The following is a 22,144-nucleotide window of genomic DNA, read 5'->3' on the forward strand; positions in this document are numbered from 1 at the left end:
ACAGGTAAGAGCATTTCTTCAACAATCAACTATAGGCTGCAAAGGTCACCTATTGTCACGATATGTGGTTTTCTTTTGTGTAATAGTTTCTGAAAGGCTCCGTGGATACACTCCCCCATCCAACAACTTTAGGTGAATTGTGACACCGCATAGGAAGAGCACTTAATGTAACAACTCTAGAAGTGCTGTGAAAATTTTAGGATGACTCTAACGATCTCCTGCATATTTATCGTACGTCCGGTGGAGGGGACATAGAGAAAAATTGTGGAAGGTAAACGGAGACTTCGATCCTAAAAAGAAATGTAAACAGTACCCGATATTTATATGTGCACGCGTGTGAAAGATGTACACATGCAAAATGTATTATTTCAAGTAAAATCTTTGTAATAACATGCTTAAGTTAAAATGAATCCCAAGTTTCTACCTTCATTCATTTATAAGAAATAGACTTGTGAGATAGGTAGCAATGTGTTGGTTAGGACACCAAGAAGTGGTCCGTTCAAGAGTGGAACTATTGCAGTTCATCATTTCTGGTACTGTCAGACGTAGCCACGAATAATTGTAAATGACTAATTTGTCTGTGACAGATTTCGTCCTGTAAGAGACAGTAATTTGAAACTCTTACAGCATATCTCATAAGTATTTTTTGTTTTCTAAATATTTTTCGGGGCGTTTTGCTGTTTGCGGAATAGTATATTTTGTATCCAGGCCAGGCATTATGATGCTATGGAGAAGATAATCGGTACAATTCGTCCTTAGCAGGACTAAGATACGCTTTGTAAGACCACTGGTAGTCATGTCCCATAGAGCTTACAGACGTCACATCACTGCAAGTGGTTTATTGATCATCTTGTAATCACATTCCGTCGTAACAGAATTTCTGCAGGTGTGGTGCTCCATGCTCCAGGTATTAGTGAGCAGCACTGTACTTCGTTTCCGCTTTTGCGATAACAGGTAGGCAAGAAAAATGTATGATATGTGCACTAAACTGTTCGTGTTTCTGTTTGTTTCACTTCGCACTTGGTTCAAATGGCTCTGCGCACTATGCCCGCATCTCGTGGTCGTGCGGTAGCGTTCTCGCTTCCCACGCCCGGGTTCCCGGGTTCGATTCCCGGCGGGGTCAGGGATTTTCTCTGCCTCGTGATGGCTGGGTGTTGTGTGCTGTCCTTAGGTTAGTTAGGTTTAAGTAGTTCTAAGTTCTAGGGGACTTATGACCACAGCAGTTGAGTCCCATAGTGCTCAGAGCCATTTGAACCATTTCTGCGCACTATGGGACTTAATATCTATGGTCATCAGTCCCCCTAGAACTTAGAACTACTTAAACCAAACTAACCTAAGGACGTCACACAACACCCAGTCATCACGAGTCAGAGAAAATCCCTGACCACGCCAGGAATCGAACCCGGGACCCCGTGCTGGGGAAATGAGAACGGCACCGCGAGACCATGAGCTGCGGACTTTCGCACTTGGAAGATGGTGGCAAGTGAGCCAGTGGAGTTTACCGGACGCAGCTGTCGGCAGTGCGGGTCGAGCGTCGACGTTACGCGGCAGGGAAAACATCGTCTCATCAATGTCAAATATTCTCTGTGCATTCACGTAAAAACTGATGCTTGAAATCGATGTGCGTGAAATGTGTCAGTCTGCCAAATATCTTGAACATGTAATGTATATAATCTCAAAGTGTTATAAACAAAAATAGTGCTGATTTGAAGGTGTTGTGACTATGTGCGTTGAGCAGGGTAGTGATTGTACGAACGAGCAAGAAAGAAATATTCTCAATTTTACTGACTCCTGAAAGTTTGTGGTTGATACAGAATTTAAGTGAACAAATGAATTTTAATTTGAACGCCACTTGAAAGTTATTAATGACCAAGTCGTTTTTTAATTAGTGGGTACGTCTGAACGTATGTTGAAAGTTTCACTTGTTTGAGAATAATTGTCTGCATCAGTATTCTGGGAAACAAGAAAGAGTAAAAAATTAATTTCTGTAAAGTGATTATCTTTGTACAACTAATCTAAATAGTTTCATTTAAATGCTTGATTATGGTAGTAACTAAAGCCTTTATATCGGAACAATGGATTTATGCCAACTTTGCATCAAGTAATAGAATCTGTGGTAATTACTTTCAGTAACGGTTTCAGATTGAATGCGGCTTTGACGTTTCAGTGCACAAAATAACTTTGCAGAATAACAGCTCTTACATTTTTACCAAAAGTATTTATTGAAATTTAAATAGAAAAACTTGTATATTACACGACAGAGCACTCAAATAGTATCTGTGGCTGATCGAATTCACTGACGCTACGTGTCGTTGTTTAGTGAAACAGCTAAAGAAGTTCGAGCACTACGGCGACGATGTACAGGAAATTTTACAAGCAGTCCCTTCTCGACTAGACGGACTAAACGATCCTGCTGTGTATTAAATGAGATATGATTTCATTTTCGATAAAGTAGAGTATAAAATTCATCCAGTGTGATATACGTATGAGGTGTGGTCCCGAAGATGAACAATGTCATGTATATCAACGAAAGAAGTTAGCTGAAGAATGTTAACTAATTTCTATTACATCTGAAGGGAAGAAACAGGCTCAAATCCGAGAGATAATGAAGAGAGAAAAGCAATTATCCATATTACGCCAAGTTGGAGAGTACGCAGACTGTGTAGTACATCATTGCAACCAATATCGGGACGAGTCACTTCACAGTAAACAACCGATACAACCATTCTACTTACTCAAAGTCGAAACTTTTCTCCTCAAACAGACAAAGTCTTTTACTCATTACTATAGATTGTGGCGTCTGATGTGTTTTACAAGTCTGTTAAAGTTTTGAAATATTTGTTTCTTATTATTTACTAATTATTGTATTTATTTACCTTTTCGTTTATGTGGAGCACTGTACATTGAATGGAGTAATACCAAAGTGTAAGAAAAGTGTTAACGAGATTTGCTTTCCTTTTAGAATTCTGCGAAAGTAATGTTTAACATAGCAAACGCTTCTCAGACGGAGAGTCATTACTATAAAAATTTTCCTGTGTAGCTGATGGAAGTTTGTAAAGCTGTGTGTTTCCGGAAAAGACAGAACAGTCTTGCACCTCCGATCCGTATTTACAAAACGCTGGCCGTTATTTATGAGATACGCCGCAGGTAATGTCACCTTCTAATCCAAACACGAAGTGCGTTTGTAGTGCAAATGCACGTTCATTCGTTAAATTACAGTATTTGCAGTATGTGTCTACGGAATTTAATCCTCTATCTCACTGCGCGCCAGGTGGTGCATTCCTAATAGCTAGTGTACTGTTCCAAATGGAATTTATACGGGTCAGGTGCACAGTTTAATGAATTTAAATATAATCGTTTGAAAGCTGCTGCAGTTTAGTAAAATCATTACACACTGCGGAAGTAATGCATTGTTTTCGAACAATAAATCAAAAGTAATGTTATTGCAATGGGGAAAATGCAGCCGCAATAATTCGTTGTTGCAGAATAATAACACCACTACCAACAGTAATATCATTATAATACTTTGGTTTATTAACGGTTAGAACGTTAACTGTAGATCAACTTACGCTTGTTTCTTCTTACACGTCGTTAAACCTATTACAAGAATATAAAACTGAACGGCTCGATGTTCTCAATACGTTAGACAGGCAGTAAGTAATCAACAAGTCATTATCTCTCCCAAGTTCGTGCAAACAGCATTAAACTCATATCGAACTCTCGTTAAAGAAGAATTCAAGTTTGTGAAGTCATAACTTCCTCTAAATTGACAGTTACTTACATAATAGTAAATTGTTATCGTTAATATGCTACTTACAGTACAGATGTAGGACGTCGTAGTGATGCTTAGTACGAGTCTTACCTGCAAACAAGAGAAATATTATTGGCAAACGAGTCACAGATACAAAGTAGATGTAAGAAACATTACTCACTTTGGACGATGATCTCTAATAAGTTGAAATATATTATACTGAAATATGAAAATAGCAGCACCACTTATCAAATCTTTGAAGTCAGGAAAAATATTCACTTCTATGTTGCCCGTTAGAGAATTGGCGGAAGTACGCTACTTACTGACTTTCACGTGAAAATACATCTAGGATTAAAATAAAAAACCTTTAAGTTATTACCTAATTTGTTTCAAAACCCGCACAACTATACAGGTTCATTTTTTGTTCCTAGTATAGATATTATGTTAACGGACCGCTCCGTCGCTTCTTGATAATACAACAAAACTATAAATTAAAAATACAACAGCTCTGTAGCATTAACACAGTACTGTCTTTTTCAAGATTTAAAATAGATATCACATATTTTGTTCCTTGTACAGATATTATGTTAACGGACTGCTCCGTCGCTTCTTGATAATACAACAAAACTATGAATGAAAAATACAACAACTCTGTAGCATTAACACAGTACTGTCTTTTTCAAGATTTAAAATAGATATCACATCAGCCTCACAACACTGACATGTGAATACCAGCTGGAAATACCTATTTTGTGAAATAAATGATAATAAGCGAAATTTCCTCCCGTTTCCATTTAGCACAGTTACATTAACTTAGAACAGGAATTCATTCGTTACAATTACAGTTCGTGACAAATAGTATAATATTTATGGGCTCAGACCTAACGTGCGAAGGTTGTCTGTTACTTGTTCCTTTAGCCCAGGGCCGGCCAAATGCTGCACAGTGTGCAGACGTGCGGAAGTGCTGCACATGGGCGCACGTGTGCGACAGCGAGCGACAGCGACATCTGTTATTAGACATGTGTGCTAAATGAACGGCGGCGGCTCCACTTCCCAGTGGTACAAGCAAGAGCGCAACATATCCAGTCTCGTTTACCCCTGGTGACCGTAACCTTAACAGAGAAGTACTGAGAAATGGCAAGTACTGTGAAAAAGCAAAGGACGGGAGATCTATGTTCTCAGTCGTAGAAAAGTGACTGGAAACTGCAATTCTTTTTTGTAGCAGTTGATGAAAACTCACCGTGTTTGCTGTGCCGTCGAATAATAGGCTGCCAGCGTAAGTTTTCAATTGAAGGACACTGCAATACATATCACAAAGACGAGTGTAGTGTACTCAACAGTGAAGAACGGCACGCAAAATTAAATGTCCTGAAGAAAATAGATGAAACACATCAACTCGATTTTACTGTACGTCAAAGTAACTGATACTTCTTAACTCTTAGTTTCTTGTGTTATATTTATGTCTGTTTTACTGTATGCTGTACAATGTACTGTTTTCAGTTTTCCAGAATGACAACCACACTAAATCTTCACTGCGAGCAAGTTTTAAAATCGCATTAAGAATTGCACAATCTGGGAAACCTTTTTTCCGAAGGGGAGTTTGTGAAAGGGTGTCTGATTGATCCTGCAGAACTTGTGTGTCCCATTAACGTTAGCAGGTTTCAAGAAATCAGTCTATCCAAACAAACAGTGACAAGACGTATCAGTGCTATGGCCCGCGATCTGCACAGGCAGCTAATAAATAACGCTAAATACTTTGTTGCTTTCTCTGTTGCGCTCGATGAAGCAACAGATCTTACAGATACAGCCCAGGTTGTGATATACATACGAGGTGTCGATAACGCACTTTGTGTAACAGAGGAGCGACATCCGTTCGCGGAAACATGCACTACATGAACGCTGACGGCTGCGGCGTGCACGCTGTGACCCGGAAGCTGCACATGTGCAAGAGCACCGCACGCGTGCAGAATTTCTGGCCGGCCCTGCTTTAGCCTTTATTATTATTGCCGTGTTAATCTTCATACAGATCACGAGTCATGCCTGGCTTTTTGCTTGGAAAGCTATGAACACTCCACGAAGAAATGCCAACTTAACCAATTAGTCACCGACGTAGTAATCGTACTTCTGTTGATAATGTATCCAGGTGTTTGTATAACATCTTTGCGTTGCATTTTCTATTGTATGGGGTCTGCCAAACCATTTAAGTCCATATCAAGACTGTAGATGATCATAAAGTGAATGTTATGCTTGGCACTTTGAAATTTAGGACATGAGACTGGATCGTGGGAAAGGAAGGTTCACCAATAACGAATATACACTCCTGGAAATGGAAAAAAGAACACATTGACACCGGTGTGTCAGACCCACCATACTTGCTCCGGACACTGAGAGAGGGCTGTACAAGCAATGATCACACGCACGGCACAGCGGACACACCAGGAACCGCGGTGTTGGCCGTCGAATGGCGCTAGCTGCGCAGCATTTGTGCACCGCCGCCGTCAGTGTCAGCCAGTTTGCCGTGGCATACGGAGCTCCATCGCAGTCTTTAACACTGGTAGCATGCCGCGACAGCGTGGACGTGAACCGTATGTGCAGTTGACGGACTTTGAGCGAGGGCGTATAGTGGGCATGCGGGAGGCCGGGTGGACGTACCGCCGAATTGCTCAACACGTGGGGCGTGAGGTCTCCACAGTACATCGATGTTGTCGCCAGTGGTCGGCGGAAGGTGCACGTGCCCGTCGACCTGGGACCGGACCGCAGCGACGCACGGATGCACGCCAAGACCGTAGGATCCTACGCAGTGCCGTAGGGCACCGCACCGCCACTTCCCAGCAAATTAGGGACACTGTTGCTCCAGGGGCATCGGCGAGGACCATTCGCAACCGTCTCCATGAAGCTGGGCTACGGTCCCGCACACCGTTAGGCCGTCTTCCGCTCACGCCCCAACATCGTGCAGCCCGCCTCCAGTGGTGTCGCGACAGGCGTGAATGGAGGGACGAATGGAGACGTGTCGTCTTCAGCGATGAGAGTCGCTTCTGCCTTGGTGCCAATGATGGTCGTATGCGTGTTTGGCGCCGTGCAGGTGAGCGCCACAATCAGGACTGCATACGACCGAGGCACACAGGGCCAACACCCGGCATCATGGTGTGGGGAGCGATCTCCTACACGGGCCGTACACCACTGGTGATCGTCGAGGGGACACTGAATAGTGCACGGTACATCGAAACCGTCATCGAACCCATCGTTCTACCATTCCTAGACCGGCAAGGGAACTTGCTGTTCCAACAGGACAATGCACGTCCGCATGTATCCCGTGCCACCCAACGTGCTCTAGAAGGTGTAAGTCAACTACCCTGGCCAGCAAGATCTCCGGATCTGTCCCCCATTGAGCATGTTTGGGACTGGATGAAGCGTCGTCTCACGCGGTCTGCACGTCCAGCACGAACGCTGGTCCAACTGAGGCGCCAGGTGGAAATGGCATGGCAAGCCGTTCCACAGGACTACATCCAGCATCTCTACGATCGTCTCCATGGGAGAATAGCAGCCTGCATTGCTGCGAAAGGTGGATATAGACTGTACTAGTGCCGACATTGTGCATGCTCTGTTGCCTGTGTCCATGTGCCTGTGGTTCTGTCAGTGTGATCATGTGATGTATCTGACCCCAGGAATATGTCAATAAAGTTTCCCCTTCCTGGGACAATGAATTCACGGTGTTCTTATTTCAATTTCCAGGAGTGTAGTTTTAGTGGTGTGCTTCTTGTAACAATCAGGTCGATGACGTATCCAAACGTGACGTTGCAAAGCGGTATGACTGGAATGAGCACGTAAGGTCTCATGACGAACATCACTCCGCCGCATCAGAATCGATGGTGCTGCATTAAGAGCACACAACAGTGTGTGGTGTATGCGCGACGAACGTTACCACAGTTAACAGCATTTTCCTGGTTGAGAAACCAGGATTTGGAAGAATGTTGCGGATGTACATTTCGTGTATGTTGCAGCTCTAAATTCGAAACTAAGTGTAACAAAAAAGGCTACACAATTTATCGCCTTGGAAAGAAACACAAGATGAGCTTGGTCTTTCAAGCGTCATATTGCCTCGCATGTTCTTTACAGAGAAATGATGGCACTTTGAAATTAAGAGATGACACTTGATAGTGGAGAAGGAATTTCATCATTAACGAATACAGTATTAATGGTGCGCTGCTAGAGACAATCAGGTCGATGGCATATCCAAAAGTGACGTTGCAAAGCGGTATGAATGGAGTGAGCACGTAAGGTCTGTAGCAGCGAAGGCTAATGGTCGACTCTCGTTTATTGCTAGAATTCTAGTGACGTGTGTAGCTCATGTATAAAGGGGATCGCGCGTAGAACATTCGTGCGGCCCATTTCTGAATACTCCTAGAGTGTCTGGGATCCCCACGAGGTCGAATTAAAGGCAGAAGCGATTCAGATTCGAGCCGCTAGATTTGTTGAATATTACGGAGATGTTTTGCGAACTCAATTAGGAATCCCTGCAGGGAGGACGACTTTCCGTTTGCGAAACAATATTCGTAAGTTTTGAGGAACAGCATATGCTAGTTACTACAGAAGGATCGTACTACGATCAACGCATACCTTGCTTTGGGATCGCAGAGACAAGATTGGAGAAATCAGGACTGTGCCCAGTTGCCTAATTCTTGAGTTGCCTGTGGTCAACAGTGTGAAGCTGCTTATTACGAATATCACTTTGTAGCGCTACATATTACTCTCACATTTTCGTAATATTTCAGCTTCCTGGTAGTATTTCTGTCGCAGTTTTCTGATGAAACCAATTCCACCAGCGGTTCCACTTTCAGATCAGTTCTCTTAATAAGTTCGCCGAAATTTACTGCATCTCAGAGGTTAATACTTTTGCAGGTGTGGTTTCAGATTTCAGTGCTAGACCGGAACTCGTAAGTACGAGGGTAATCCCAAAAGTAAGGTCTCCTATAAGTACATAGACCTGTTTATTTCTACAATGGTTACATCGGTTTAGCAGCTTGAACATTTAGCTATTTTTCGCCATAATCACCATTTCCGTCGATGCATTTTTGTAGACACTGTGGTAGTTTTTCTATTCCCCTGTCATACCAGCTCGCTGCCATGCTGTTCAGAAAGTTATGAACCTCTTCTTTCATCTCGTCGTCGGAGCTGAATAGCTTTCCGGCCAAATGTTCTTTTAACTTAGGGAACAGGTGATAGTCACTGGGCGCCAAGTCAGGACTACAGGGTGTGTGGGTGGGTGATTATGTTCCACTGAAACTGTTGCAGGTGAAACGTCCCCTTAGAACAATTGTACACGACTGTGGTTAAACTGACACAATATTTTTTTAGCGCAACGCAATCTGACTATCAAAGATCCCTGCAAAAGAATGGCCCTGAGTAACATTAAACTATACCTTTCAGAAATCACTTACCTCACAAAAATCTTCGTTACTGGAACTACTGCAATACAGCGAGCGCCACTACTGCCAGCTAAATAAAAGATTCAAACTACGGAAGGCACTAACTACTGATAGGGATAGTTAGCAAATGAAAGATTTTAATAGAGAACAAACAATGTATTTACCTTAATAGTCATAATATATATAGCAGTTCATGACAAATTACAAAACTCCGCCATCTCTCTCCTCACATCCACCACTGCTGACGGCTCACCTCCAACTGCGCAACGCTATGCGCTGTTCACATCCAGCTGCCGCTGCCCAACACTACAATGGCAGACAACAATGCAAACTAGCCACAGGCTGCACACAGCACAGCCAGTGATTTTCATATAGAGCGCTACGTAACTTTGCCAATAAGAAAACAAAAACAGCCTACTTACATAAAGAAAACATAAACAGCCTACTTACACAGGAGATCAACGGTTTGCCGAGCTATATGCGATGTGTGGGCGAGCGATGTCATGGAAAATGTGTACACCCTTGCTCAACATTCCTCTTCTCCGGTTCGGAATTGCCCGTTTGAGTTTTTTCAGAGTCTTACGGTGCCTGTCAGCGTTAATTGCGGTCCCAGCGATTCAGCTCCGACGACGAGGTGAAAGAAGAGGTTCATAAGTTTCTGAACAGCATGGCGGCAAGCTGGTATGACATGGGCATACAGAAACTGCCACGGCGTCTACAAAAATGCATCGACAGAAATGGTGATTGTCTCGAAAAATAGCTAAATGTTGAAGCTGTAAACTAATGTAAACCATTGTAGAAATAAAGAGGCCTATCAACTAAAAAACAAATAGGAGACCTTACTTTTTGGATTACCCTCTAACATATAATTACATATGCATTGCACGAATTTTTTTACATTAGAAATCTTTTACTGGCGACTTCCAACAAACCTCACACACAATTTCAAACATTTCCGAAACAAATGGCTCTGAGCACTATGGGACTTAACACCTGAGGTCATCAGTCCCCTAGAACTTAGAACTACTTAAACCTAACTAATCTAAGGACGTCACACACATCCATGCCCATTAGAATCTGCGACCGTACTGGTCACGCAGTTCCAGACTGTAGCGCCTAGAACCGCTCGGCTACCCCGGCCTTCATGCAGCAGTACTTCAGCGTCAGGTATGTTGTTTGAAAATATTATTTTTTAGTACGGACAGAGATTGCAGACATGATCTACACATGTCGCTGAATATACCTGTAAAATTATACCATTGTACGACACGTAGTTCAAGAGACATGACGTTATAGACATTGAGGTGGGTGAAAAACTGGCTTTTCCTTGAAACGGAGGGGAAATTACACGAACTATACTTATGCAGTCCCTCCCCTGAACCAATGACCTTGCCGTTGGTGGGGAGGCTTGCGTGCCTCAGCGATACAGATAGCCGTACCGTAGGTGCGACCACAACGGAGGGGTATCTGTTGAGAGGCCAGACAAACTTGTGGTTCCTGAAGAGGGGCAGCAGCCTTTTCAATAGTTGCAAGGGAAACAGTCTGGATGATTGACTGATCTGGCCTTGTAACAGTAACCAAAACGGCCTTGCTGTGCTGGTGCTGCGAACGGATGGAAGCAAGGGGAAACTACAGCCGTAATTTTTCCCGAGGGCTCTTCCTCTGAGCACTATGCGACTTAACTCCCGAGGTCATCAGTCGCCTAGAACTTAGAACTAATTAAACCTAACTAACCTAAGGACATCACACACATCCATGCCCGAAGCAGGATTCGAACCTGCGACCGGAGCGGTCGCTCGGCTCCAGACTTAGTACCTAGAACCGCACGGCCAGTCCGGCCGGCTTTTCCCGAGGGCATGCAGCTTTACTGCATACATGGAGAGCTGTATCAAACCAGTCTCAGGACTGAAGACCACAACAACAACAACTTATGCAGTGCTTCATAATGGCCGGCTGGTGTGGCCGAGTGGTTCTAGGCGCTTCAATCAGGAACCGCGCGAACGCTACGGTCGCAAGTTGGAATCCTGCCTCGGGCATAGATGTGTGTGATGTCCTTAGGTTGGTTAGGTTTAATTAGTTCTAAATTCTAGGGGGCTGATGACCTCAGTCGATTAGTCCCAAAGTGCTCAGAGCCATTTGAACCATTTGAGCTTCATAATGAGAGCGCTTAGCGGCTTCCAGTAAACTTCAAGCATAATTTCAAACCTTAACTAAACTTTTTCTCGCTTACATGCTTAATGTCTCATATTTAATAAATCAGTTCATCGTCCAATAATCCATCGTTTGAAGTTGCTGTTTACGTCAGAGTTCGGTTATTTAAAGACACAGTGTTGGAGGTTTCACTGGTACTAATGTGTTTTCTTCTGAAAGAGATGAACGACTGTCACGTTGCGGTTGTGAATGTTTAATCGTCGATTCCGAGTATTTCTTTTATGTCAGATTGCGCTGTCACAAGGGCTTCACTGAAAAATTGGCAAAAAGCAGTTAAGATGTTTCAGTGTTTAGTTAAACATTCAGGTTAAAGTTGTAAGACAGCGGTCAGCTCTCACAGCTCTCGGCCTCTAACTGAACGTGTCCCTAGCGCGCGGTGCAGCGCTTATGCGGCCGCTCCGCCGTGTGGCCACCCACCCCCGGCGCATCTCCGCTCCTCTCACGCATTCGCTTTGCGGTGACGCGCTGCGCCGCTGCCTCGGCATCGCACACACACACCCGCCTACACTGGCACCGGGCTGTGAACTCCGCCGCCTACGCAAACAAAGCGGCGCTGCGTGTCGCGCGGTGTGTGCGGTGCGGTGCGGTGACAGCGACAGGACGCCGCTGGTAGACAGGCAGCCAGAGTGCGTGTATCGTGCGTGACGTGGGCGTGGCGACGCTCCCCGAGACACGCACCAGCCGCTGCCACGCCTGTTCCTCTCTTATTGAAATTCCCCGCCATGGTGCCTCGTCGCGAAGTGATACGCTTCCGCCCTACCTCGCCTGGTGCACAGTATTGAAATATTTCAGACTGCTCCGCGGTGGAATTATACCACACGTCGGCAGACAATCTCAGATTTAATTTTAAACCGAATAAACACATTTTAGTTTCGCCTTTACAAAAGTGTACCTTGCTGTACCGCTCGCCAGGGACACTTTCAGTTACAGGGTGAGAGCTGTGAGAGCTGACCGCTGTCTTAGAACTTCAACTTGAATGTTTAACTAAACACTGAAACATCTTAACTGATTTTCGCAGAGGTTTGAATGACACTTCATAGCAAAACGAGAAGACACAGTCTGAGCTTTTTGTACATACGGGTTGACAATTATTGAACAATATGAAAAAATGTAAATTAGTTACAAACTACGGCGTGCACACACTTTATTCTAGATTTAAACTTCACTACAGATATTCAGATTTACTTTATGACATGTTCGATATGCCTGCCATATTGGCGATGATGTGGCGCAGATGAATAGCGAAATTCTGCGTAACTCGCTGAAGTGTCGGAATATCCATGTTGTCGCTGACCTCAGCAATGGTTTTGTAGTTGTCGCTGCACACAGTGTTTTTAATATTGCCCCACAAAAAAGAGTCGTATATGCTGAATTCCGGAGAAAACAGCGAGGTCCATGCAAGTCGCCTCTGAGTACCTCAGAGTCAGAATGCGGTCCCCAAAGTGTTCCTCCAGGAAATCAAACACTCTCTTGCTTCGATGGGGTCGAGATCCGTCTTGCATTAACCACATCTTGTCGAAATCTGGGTCACTTTGGATAATAGGGATGAAATCATCTTCCAAAACCTTCACGTACCGTTTGGTGGTCACCGTGCCATCAAGTAATATCGAACCGATTATTCAGTGACTGGACAATGCAAGCCACACAGTCACCAGTTGAGAGTGAAGAGACTTCTCGATCGCGAAATGCGGATTCTCAGTCTCCCAAATGAGCCAATTTTGCTTATTGACGAACCAATCCAAACGAAAAAGTGGGCTTCGTAGCTAAACCAAATCATACAGCGCAAACTAATTCCCATCATGCCCCGCGGCCAACCGTGCCGTTTGAACGTGCTAACGCAAAACTTTCAGAAGTTACGACGATTTTATTTCGTATAATTCAAAAAATGTCACCCTGTAACACCGACTTGCTAATTAAAAATATATTGAAAGAACGGCGTCATGGAACCACAAAAGCTTTTATAGCAAGTATTTATTCACAGCTACCAGTTCCGATCATGCGACCAGTCACCGATTAACGATCCATGACGTTGAAGGAAGAATTCTTTGGCAGCAAATGCATAATTGTTTATGTTGACATGAACTGCTTGGTACACCACATTACTTTATCTCAAGGTACACTGTGTTACTTATTAATGATGTTACATCGGTAATATTCACATTTTGTTGTGATAAAGGGAGGCTCGTGCGAAGGGATGGATACCACTTCCTTTAATTATTTAGTTTATTATGCACATCCTTTCCCCATTCCTGTTATATTAGTATCAGTTATGGAGTGAATGATTACTATGATTGTGATTTCGTGAATAGATAAACTGCAGCTCGGAGGTGAATGCTTCACATAGGTTTTGCTGCCAACCTAATTCTTAGTTGAGTTCAGTCAAAGATGCACCTGCCATGCTGAAGCTTTGGAGGCTGGTAAGAAGTCCTCCCCTCCATCCCTCCTGCCCTTTCAGGGATGAACCGAGTGACCGCTGCGATGTTCCCCCATCTTTCATCACTCCTCTTCCGGATGGCAGAGAGGGTGGACGGACTAGGTGCACGTCTCCGACAAGCAATCTCATCAATTTCAAAAGAAAGGGGTATATTATAGATAAAATTACTAATCCTTTCTTTTTCAACGTCGTCGTAGTCACCGTTACGTTGTGATCCCACTTTATATCGTTTTACAAGTAAACTCACCGGTAAGACTTAGATCTGTAAGAAGTGTATCGTGCTCATTTAAGCCCAGTCACACGAAGTCTGCGGTGCCTTCAGCACATGTTATCTTCATCGAGTTCTTCTTCGTTTCTCTTGCATTTATCATTTATTTATTTGATTTTTTTTTATTTGTGTACACCGGGCATCACACTTTTGCTTCATTCAGCCATGTGGTTGCAACCGTCGTAACGAAGGACAGGGAATCTCATGTATTGTTTTTAGTTTGGGTATTCCCCTGGTGAAGTGTGAAATATAAACGTGATCTTGCGTGTGAAATTATTTGATTTTATGTGTTTCTGGCCCTATGGTCATTGTCTCCTTACTACCAACTGTGCAGTACTGCATGCAGAAGGCACCATCTGCATGGAAAGTTAGTAAAAAGAAGGACTTGAAGTGTAGCGTGTGATATTTTGAAATTAATTGAAATACCATTCACTTGGTGAGTACACATTTGAGTCAGTGCTTTGAGACTTCTCACGTGGAATTGGTTGCACAGTCATTGAGTTACGGACGTTATCGTGAATATTCAAAGTATGTCACGCGTGTGAACCTTTGTGATAAATCCGAGAACGATCGAATACGGTGAGTAAATGTGTATGGCATTTACTTCCAACACACTGAATGGAGTTGGCTGCACCTACTTTGCGCAATGTTCATTTTATGGAATCTCATGACAGAAAAAGAATGTGATGAATTTGTTAGGATGTGTTAATAACTTTTGTTATCATGTGCACTTTTGTTCGCTTGATCCTATTTGTCCCAATTTGCGTTATGCTATGGGCCCCACGTACGGCTTGTTCCTTCCAAACCCTCGCGTACCCCAGTAGCCATTTTGTGCAGTTAATCATTAGAATTTGTAGTCATTATCCCGTGTATGGGTGGCATGAGACTGAAAGTTATGAGTGAATTAAGATTTCACTAGAAACATACTATTCCTCCAGTCCCATGCGTAATTTCTGAGACCGGTTAGATCATGGTGAGCAATATCGGTGCATGTAATATGTTTATTATTGTTTATTCCCCACTAATATACGACAGAAATGTCGAAATAAATTGTGCAGCCAAACGAAAACCCACTGTATATCCAAACGAGAACCCACAATTGTTTCGACTAATGATTTGAGCCCCCTGATCCAACCTGTTCATAGAATATTGAATTGAACTATCGCAGATAATAATTCTAATGCAGTGAGTACATAAAAATACGCCCCCTGTGGCAATGGATCGCGTCCGATTGTGGTGCTGATAGTTTGGTTGCTTGTGTCATTCCCCTGCATTATCCGTTGCGCAAAATTGTTCCGTTTTATATTTGCATCATTATCAGATCAAGTAGATGTACCGAGCCGACCTCCTTTTGTGAATGATCAAAAAGCGTTGAACCAGAGAAGGCAGTGAAAGTGTTAGCTTAGCCAGCACGTTAACGTCCAACGTCAGGCGCCTGTCTCCAAACAGATTCGATGTGTCTTGAAATGAGAGGTCAGGCGACGAACAAATATAACAGCAAAAATAAGGCACACGTTAAATGCAGGAATTATAAAATCGTTTGAAGTATCCACTATAGGCTGTCAAATTTTTTGATAAACAAATATAATAACAAAAAAGTAAGGTAGATGTTATGTAAATGAATGATAAAATCATTTTAATTATGCACTATAGGCTGTCAAATTTTTTAGACAAAATGGTGATCTTTATTGAGTCATGTAACACAGTAAGTTACAGGCAAGTTACGGTCAGCGTTCATTTTAAAATGCCTGTATTAACAACTCCGACGAAGTAAAACTGTGAACACCTAATTTTACATAGTTTCACATTGCATATTATAATTTCTGTTACATTACTTACTGTTGTGACCGTGATACGTGAGTCACATTTAAAAACTACACTGTAGTGCAAAACTTAAGGACGAAACTAACTTTCGCTTGACAGTGTGCGACCCCATCGAAAAGTGCTGGTGCAGCTGTAGGTGCTCTTGGACAGAGAGGGTTTTCGGCGAAAGGACATGGTTCTCACAATTTAAATCCCGTCGAGGACTCGAGAAATACGGTGGGCAGACAATCCAGCACGTCCCCAAGTATCAACGGCCGTCCAACAGCTGTTAATCGCACTGCTGGAGGAATAGAACACCCTACCACAGAAACTCCTTTCCCACCTTGTGGTCTGCATGAGAGCATGCTCCAGAGCATAAATTGCCATCGTTGGTGGTCACACAACCAGTTGAGAGCCATGTCCTGGCTTTCGTAACATCCATGGGCTATAATAAATCTCTGTGACTTTCTACGTATGGTTCAAGTTTCATCGAGCTAAGTTACTTATAACAATATCAGACAAGGAAAGGTGCTACTCACCATATATCGGAGATGCTGAGTCATGATAGGCACAGCAAAAAGATTCACATAGTTATAGCTTTCAGCCATTAAGGCCTTTCTCAGCAGTTGACACACATACATGCAACACACTCACACACACACTCAAGCAAAAGCAACTTGCACACACATCTGCAGTCTCAGAGAACTGAAACCACACTACGAGCAGCAGCACCAGTGCATGATGGGAGTGGCGACTGGATGGAGGTAAAGAGGAGCCTGGGGTAGGGAGGGATAGTGTGGTGGGACTGGCGGACAGTGAAATGTTGCAGTTTAGACGGAGGGCAGCAGAGAAGGTGCGGAGGGGGAAGGGGGTAAGTAGCGGAAAAGAGAGAAACAAAAAGAAATTAAAAGGCTGAGTATGGCGGTGAAATGGTGGCTGTGTAGTGCTGGAATGAGAACAGGGAGGGGGCTGGATGGGTCAGGACAGTGACTAACGAAAGTTAAGGCCAGGAGGGTTACGGGAACCCTCCTGTCTCTCCACTATATGGTGAGTAGCAACTTTCCTTCTCTGGTATTGTTACATTCCATCCTGGATTTTCCATTGTTTAAGTTACTTATAAATAACACACAATGGGAAGTTACTTATAAATAACACGCAATGGGAAGTTACTTTCATCATTAAGTTTTCACATCAGAGTATTTACTAGTGCGTTGCAACAGGCGCTATTTCTCACAATATCAGATGTCGAAAACCTGCGTAAATAGTCTTGCACATCACATATTGCATACAGGGACAAATTGTATAACACGTCTAATAAGTGAATCGAAGTTAATAAACGGCTTCTAGATCCTTGTCTACTGTATATAGCAGCACAACGTGTCATTTCACTCCAACAGGTGGAAATACAACCGTTGCTAAAATGCGGGAATATGGAGTGTTCAAAGAATATACTTAGGTAACCACATTTTGCAGGGAGCCAGTGTATACCAACGGAGAGAGCTACAGTCATCCACCACAGCACTGCTTTCGTTATGGGCCTCTCACTGATGTAATGCGAAAAAAATACATACTGAAAGTTGAAATTGTTTGCAATGGCGTTACCAGTGCACTCAATTATATTCGTTATGGGTGAGGTAAAATATATCGAGGTTTTGTTAAAAATCATGTCAGTGGTATAAGTGGTCTCTAGCGTTGATTAAATCGTATGGGAGTTAAAATATTCACAGTAATGTTACCAGCATAATGAGCAACGATGATCGGTGCTATAAAAAACTTATTGTAGTTCCGCAACACTGTGATACGTCATTGTCATAAAAGTACTACTTCGTATTCGTTATTTGACATGGTACTTAAAATTTGACAAAAATTGCTTCCAACTCTTATGTTACGGAACTTCTGCTACCGAACTATCAGTTTAATAAATCGTGGTCTCAAAGTACTAACACTGATTCTTTACAAAAGAACGGAAAAATTGCTAGAAGCCCACCACGGAGAAGGCCAAATTGAATTCCAGACAACTTCTACAGAAACCAAACGGCAATTATGAGAGTCGATGGTCATGAAATGGAAGCGGTGGTTGAAACGGGAGTGAGACAGCGTTGTAGCTTATCCCAGACGTTATTCAATCAGTACATTTCGCAAGCAGGAAAAGGAAACCAATGAAAAATTTAAAGAACGAATGAAATTTCAGGGATTAGAAATAAAAACTTTGAGGTTAGCTGACGACACTGTAATTATGTCAGAGACGACAAAGGACCTAGAGTACCTGTTGAACGGAATGGACAGGTTCTTGAAAGGATAGGGCTACAAAAACAGGATAATGGAATGCAGTCGAGTTAAATCAGGTGATGCTAAGAGAATCAGGTAAACACAGGAGACGCTTGAAGTAGTAGACGAGATTTGTTGTCTGGGCAGTAAAATAAATGATGACAGCCGTAGTTGAGAAGATATCAAATGTAGACTGGCAACTGTAAAGAAAGGCTTCTCTGAAGGAAAGAAATTTGTTAACCGCGAATTCAGATTTAAGTGGTAGAAATTTTTTTCTGAAAGTATTTGCATGAAGTGTAGCCATGTATGGAAGTGAAACTTGGACGATAAACAGTATAGACAACAAGAGAAGCTTTTGAAAAGTGGCGCTACAGAGGAATGCTGAAGGTTAGGTGGGTACATCACGTAACTAATGAGAAGGCACTAAACAGAATTAGGGAGGAAAGACATTTGCGACGCGACCTGACTGGAAGAAGGGATCGGTTGTTAGGACACATTCTGAGGCATCAAATAACACCTAGTTTTAGAGAGACGTTTGGGGTAAAAGCCGTAGAGGGACACCAAGAGGTGAATACACTAAGCATATTGCGAAGGAGATAAGTTGCAGTAGTTATTCGGAGATTAAAAGGCTTCCACAGGATAGAGAGCTGCATCAAACCAGTCTTCGGAATGAAGACAACAACAACAACAACAACAACGGAGTACTGTTAAAACTATTAAACTGTTTACAATAACGTCATTAACATAATTAATTACATTTGCTACTGCTGCACAAAATGTATAGTCGTTTTCACAAGAGTTTTCTATGTGAGTGGTAAAAATGGTCTCTTGGTTTCATTGTACTAATATGGCACTCTAAAATTCAGGTTAATGTCGCGCAAATAACATTATACAAAACGACACTACCATACAAAACACAACATGGCTGCGCAACACTACCAGTTATCATGATGGTAAAAATAGTAATCTTGACAAAATAACAAAGTAGAAAAAGATGAACAAAGAAATAATTGTGTATGGTTCCAGCATCTGTCAGATCCAAACGCATGTACACAGTTCCGATCACTTCCTAAGTTCGAAAATTCGTCATTCTGTTCCAATGTATAAAAATCTTCTTAGTGTTCTAATTGGAGTTAAGACACGAGCTTTCAAACTTTGTTACCCGAGCGCTAAAATAAATTTAGATGTCACATCAAGCTTAAAACTCTTGAGGAATCATCGATAGTGGAAGACAGCCTTAGGGTAGGACACTCAGTCAACGTTGAGAAGATGTAGGTCCTCTCATATGCATCGACCTTCTGGGAGTTCGTAATAAAAGAAGTAGCAGAAATTGTCATATTAATATGAGCAGTAACAATTTTAAAAGAGATGGAGGTGCTTGGATACGAGCCCTTGGCGCAGATAGTCTTCAAAGAAGTAAAACCAAAAATAATAACGGGATATCTGATGATGAGAGTGGTCTCCATTCCCCTTCCGTCGCTCAATTGTCGCGCGACGTAGAGAAAGGAGTGGAGCACATTTTGCCACATTTCCTATTTTATGCTTGAAACCCACTACAAAGTAAGCAAATTTCGCTCCCAGCAGACATTTCCTGACGAAGAACTCGGTATTAATCCTCGATAACTCGAGTTTTAGCTCTCACTGCACGCTGCCTGAACACCAAAGAGATTTCATAGTAGTACGACGCCGTGGAACCCTTCGATACGTTTTAATCCAGTATGCTTCCAACCTTTCCTATAATGCAGAGGACCCAATCTCTTTCCCTTGTACCACCACGAAATGTTGCTTGCTCTTGGTTTGCTTGGGAAAACGGGAAGTCCACATGATCGAAAAGTGCTTGCACTGATTTTTACTTCCTGCTGGATTGATTGGGAACTCTGGAGGGCAGCATGCAAATCTGGAAAATAGACATTAACGCCCAGAATGAATCATATGCAAACCATACGCCAATGAAAAGACATTTAAAAGATGACATGTCAGACTGAATCAGGTCGCTCTTTGAACCCTTCGCACAGATTAGTTTTAGTTTTTAACTTCGACGACACTGGCTCGTCAAAGAAGGCCATCTTTCATTTAAAGACATCCACATACATTAACAACAGGTGTAACCATCACAATACTGAATGCAAACATGCAAACGTGAATGCACTGTATTGAGTAGAGGATGGATGTCAGTTTGTCGGATGGAAATCCATGCCTCTTGCACTTGCTCGGTTAGTACAGGAACGGTTAATGTTGCTTGTGGATGACACTGGAGTTGCTGTCCGATGATGTTCCTTTGAGGTTCGATTGGAGACAGATAGTGATAGAGCGGGTCAAGGTAACATGTCGACACACTGTAGAGCACGCTAGGTTCCAACAGCGGCATGTGGGCAAGTGTAATCCTGTTGGAAGGTACCTCACGCAATGATGCTCATGAATGACAGCGCAACATGTCCAGTCACCAGACTGACGTACAAATTTGCAGTCAGGGTGCATGGGGCAACCATTCCTGCTGTCATACGAATCGCACCCCAGACCATAGCTCTAGGTGTAATTCCAGTGTGTGTGTAGCACGCAGACAGGTTGGTTGCGGACCCACGAATAGCCTCCTCCTAACCTACAAACGGCCATAACTGGCACAGTGTAAGAAGCAGTATTCATCAGAAAAGAGACGAGGCCTTCACCTTACCCCCCAACAAGCTCTCGCTTAACACCACTGAAGTAGGAAATAGCGATGGTTTGTGGTAAGTGGATTGTACGCTATTGGGCGCCTTGTTCGGAGCTGTCCTTGAAGTAATGGATTTGTAACAGTTCGTTGTGTCACTGTGGTGACAGCTGCTGTCCAATTATTGTTGCAGATGCAGTACGATCCGCCAAACCCATATGCCGAACACGATGGTCTTCTCTCTCGGTAATGTGCCATCGACCATACATTCTCCTGACCGCCGCTGCCAGCAATCATGTACAGTGGTTTGCTGCCAACTAGTTCTGCAGTATCGTAGAAGAAACAATCAGCTTCTCGTAGCCCTGTTACACGACCTGCTTCAAAGTCAGTGAAGTGTTGATAACGGCGTCTTTGTCACCTTAATGGCATTCTTGAGTAACATCAACTCACCATACCCAAACACAAAGCAAACTAACGCTGACAGCATGTATTTAAAGCAAACCTGATTCGAATCTTCATTTTGGCACTGCAAGTGCCATTCTAACGCGACTGGTGCAAAGTCTGTATAAGCATCGTCTTTCAGATGTAGAAACACACCTACCAACTTCCGTTTATGTTGCATAGCTCCTCCTTTGTGTTGAAATTCTTTTTGTTACTACTTAATGACACAATAAATCCCTCACATTAACCTTACACCATAACTAATTAGGCACGTATACTTTCGAAACTGTCTGAAAGCTCTCCCTCCTGATATCGACCACTGTGTAAGTGAGAGTCAATGACAACTTGTAACTGAATTTATTGAGGTGGTCATTCGTGAAAGCAGTCCTCTAATACAGCACAGTTTTACACCAGTAAGCCCTAGTGAATGTGAACATCGTAACTCAGACAATTTAATGCTGCCCTACATTCCATTTTTGTCTCACTTGATGCCACATGCCAAATGCCATACAAGTACTAATTATAAAAATCACAGGATCCAGCACTGAGCCTTGAGGTAAGCTTGTAACTTAGTGAGTAGAGAACGACGCGTGGCCAAACGCTGTAGAACACGTAGAGAGTGAGGGTGTTTGATCGCGTAGTTCTCGCCGACATGTCTGAGGAGGTGCTACCGAGACAGCCAGTGCTCCTCCCATGGCGCCCGAGGAGGCGGTGGGGGCGGATCAGCCGCTCATTAGGTAATTGCCCTGGGGGCAGGCACGGCGCCGGGCGAGGTCTCTGTCGCTATTAATGCTCAATTACCGCCTCAGCCCGCCAGCCACCTACGCCGCCTCCAGGCCTCCAGTTATCCCACCACAAATTTCACTAAATTCCCTCCTCATCTTGCAGGCCTTCT

Source organism: Schistocerca cancellata, chromosome 3, assembly GCF_023864275.1.
Source record: "Schistocerca cancellata isolate TAMUIC-IGC-003103 chromosome 3, iqSchCanc2.1, whole genome shotgun sequence".
NCBI classification, from domain to species: Eukaryota; Metazoa; Arthropoda; class Insecta; order Orthoptera; family Acrididae; genus Schistocerca; species Schistocerca cancellata.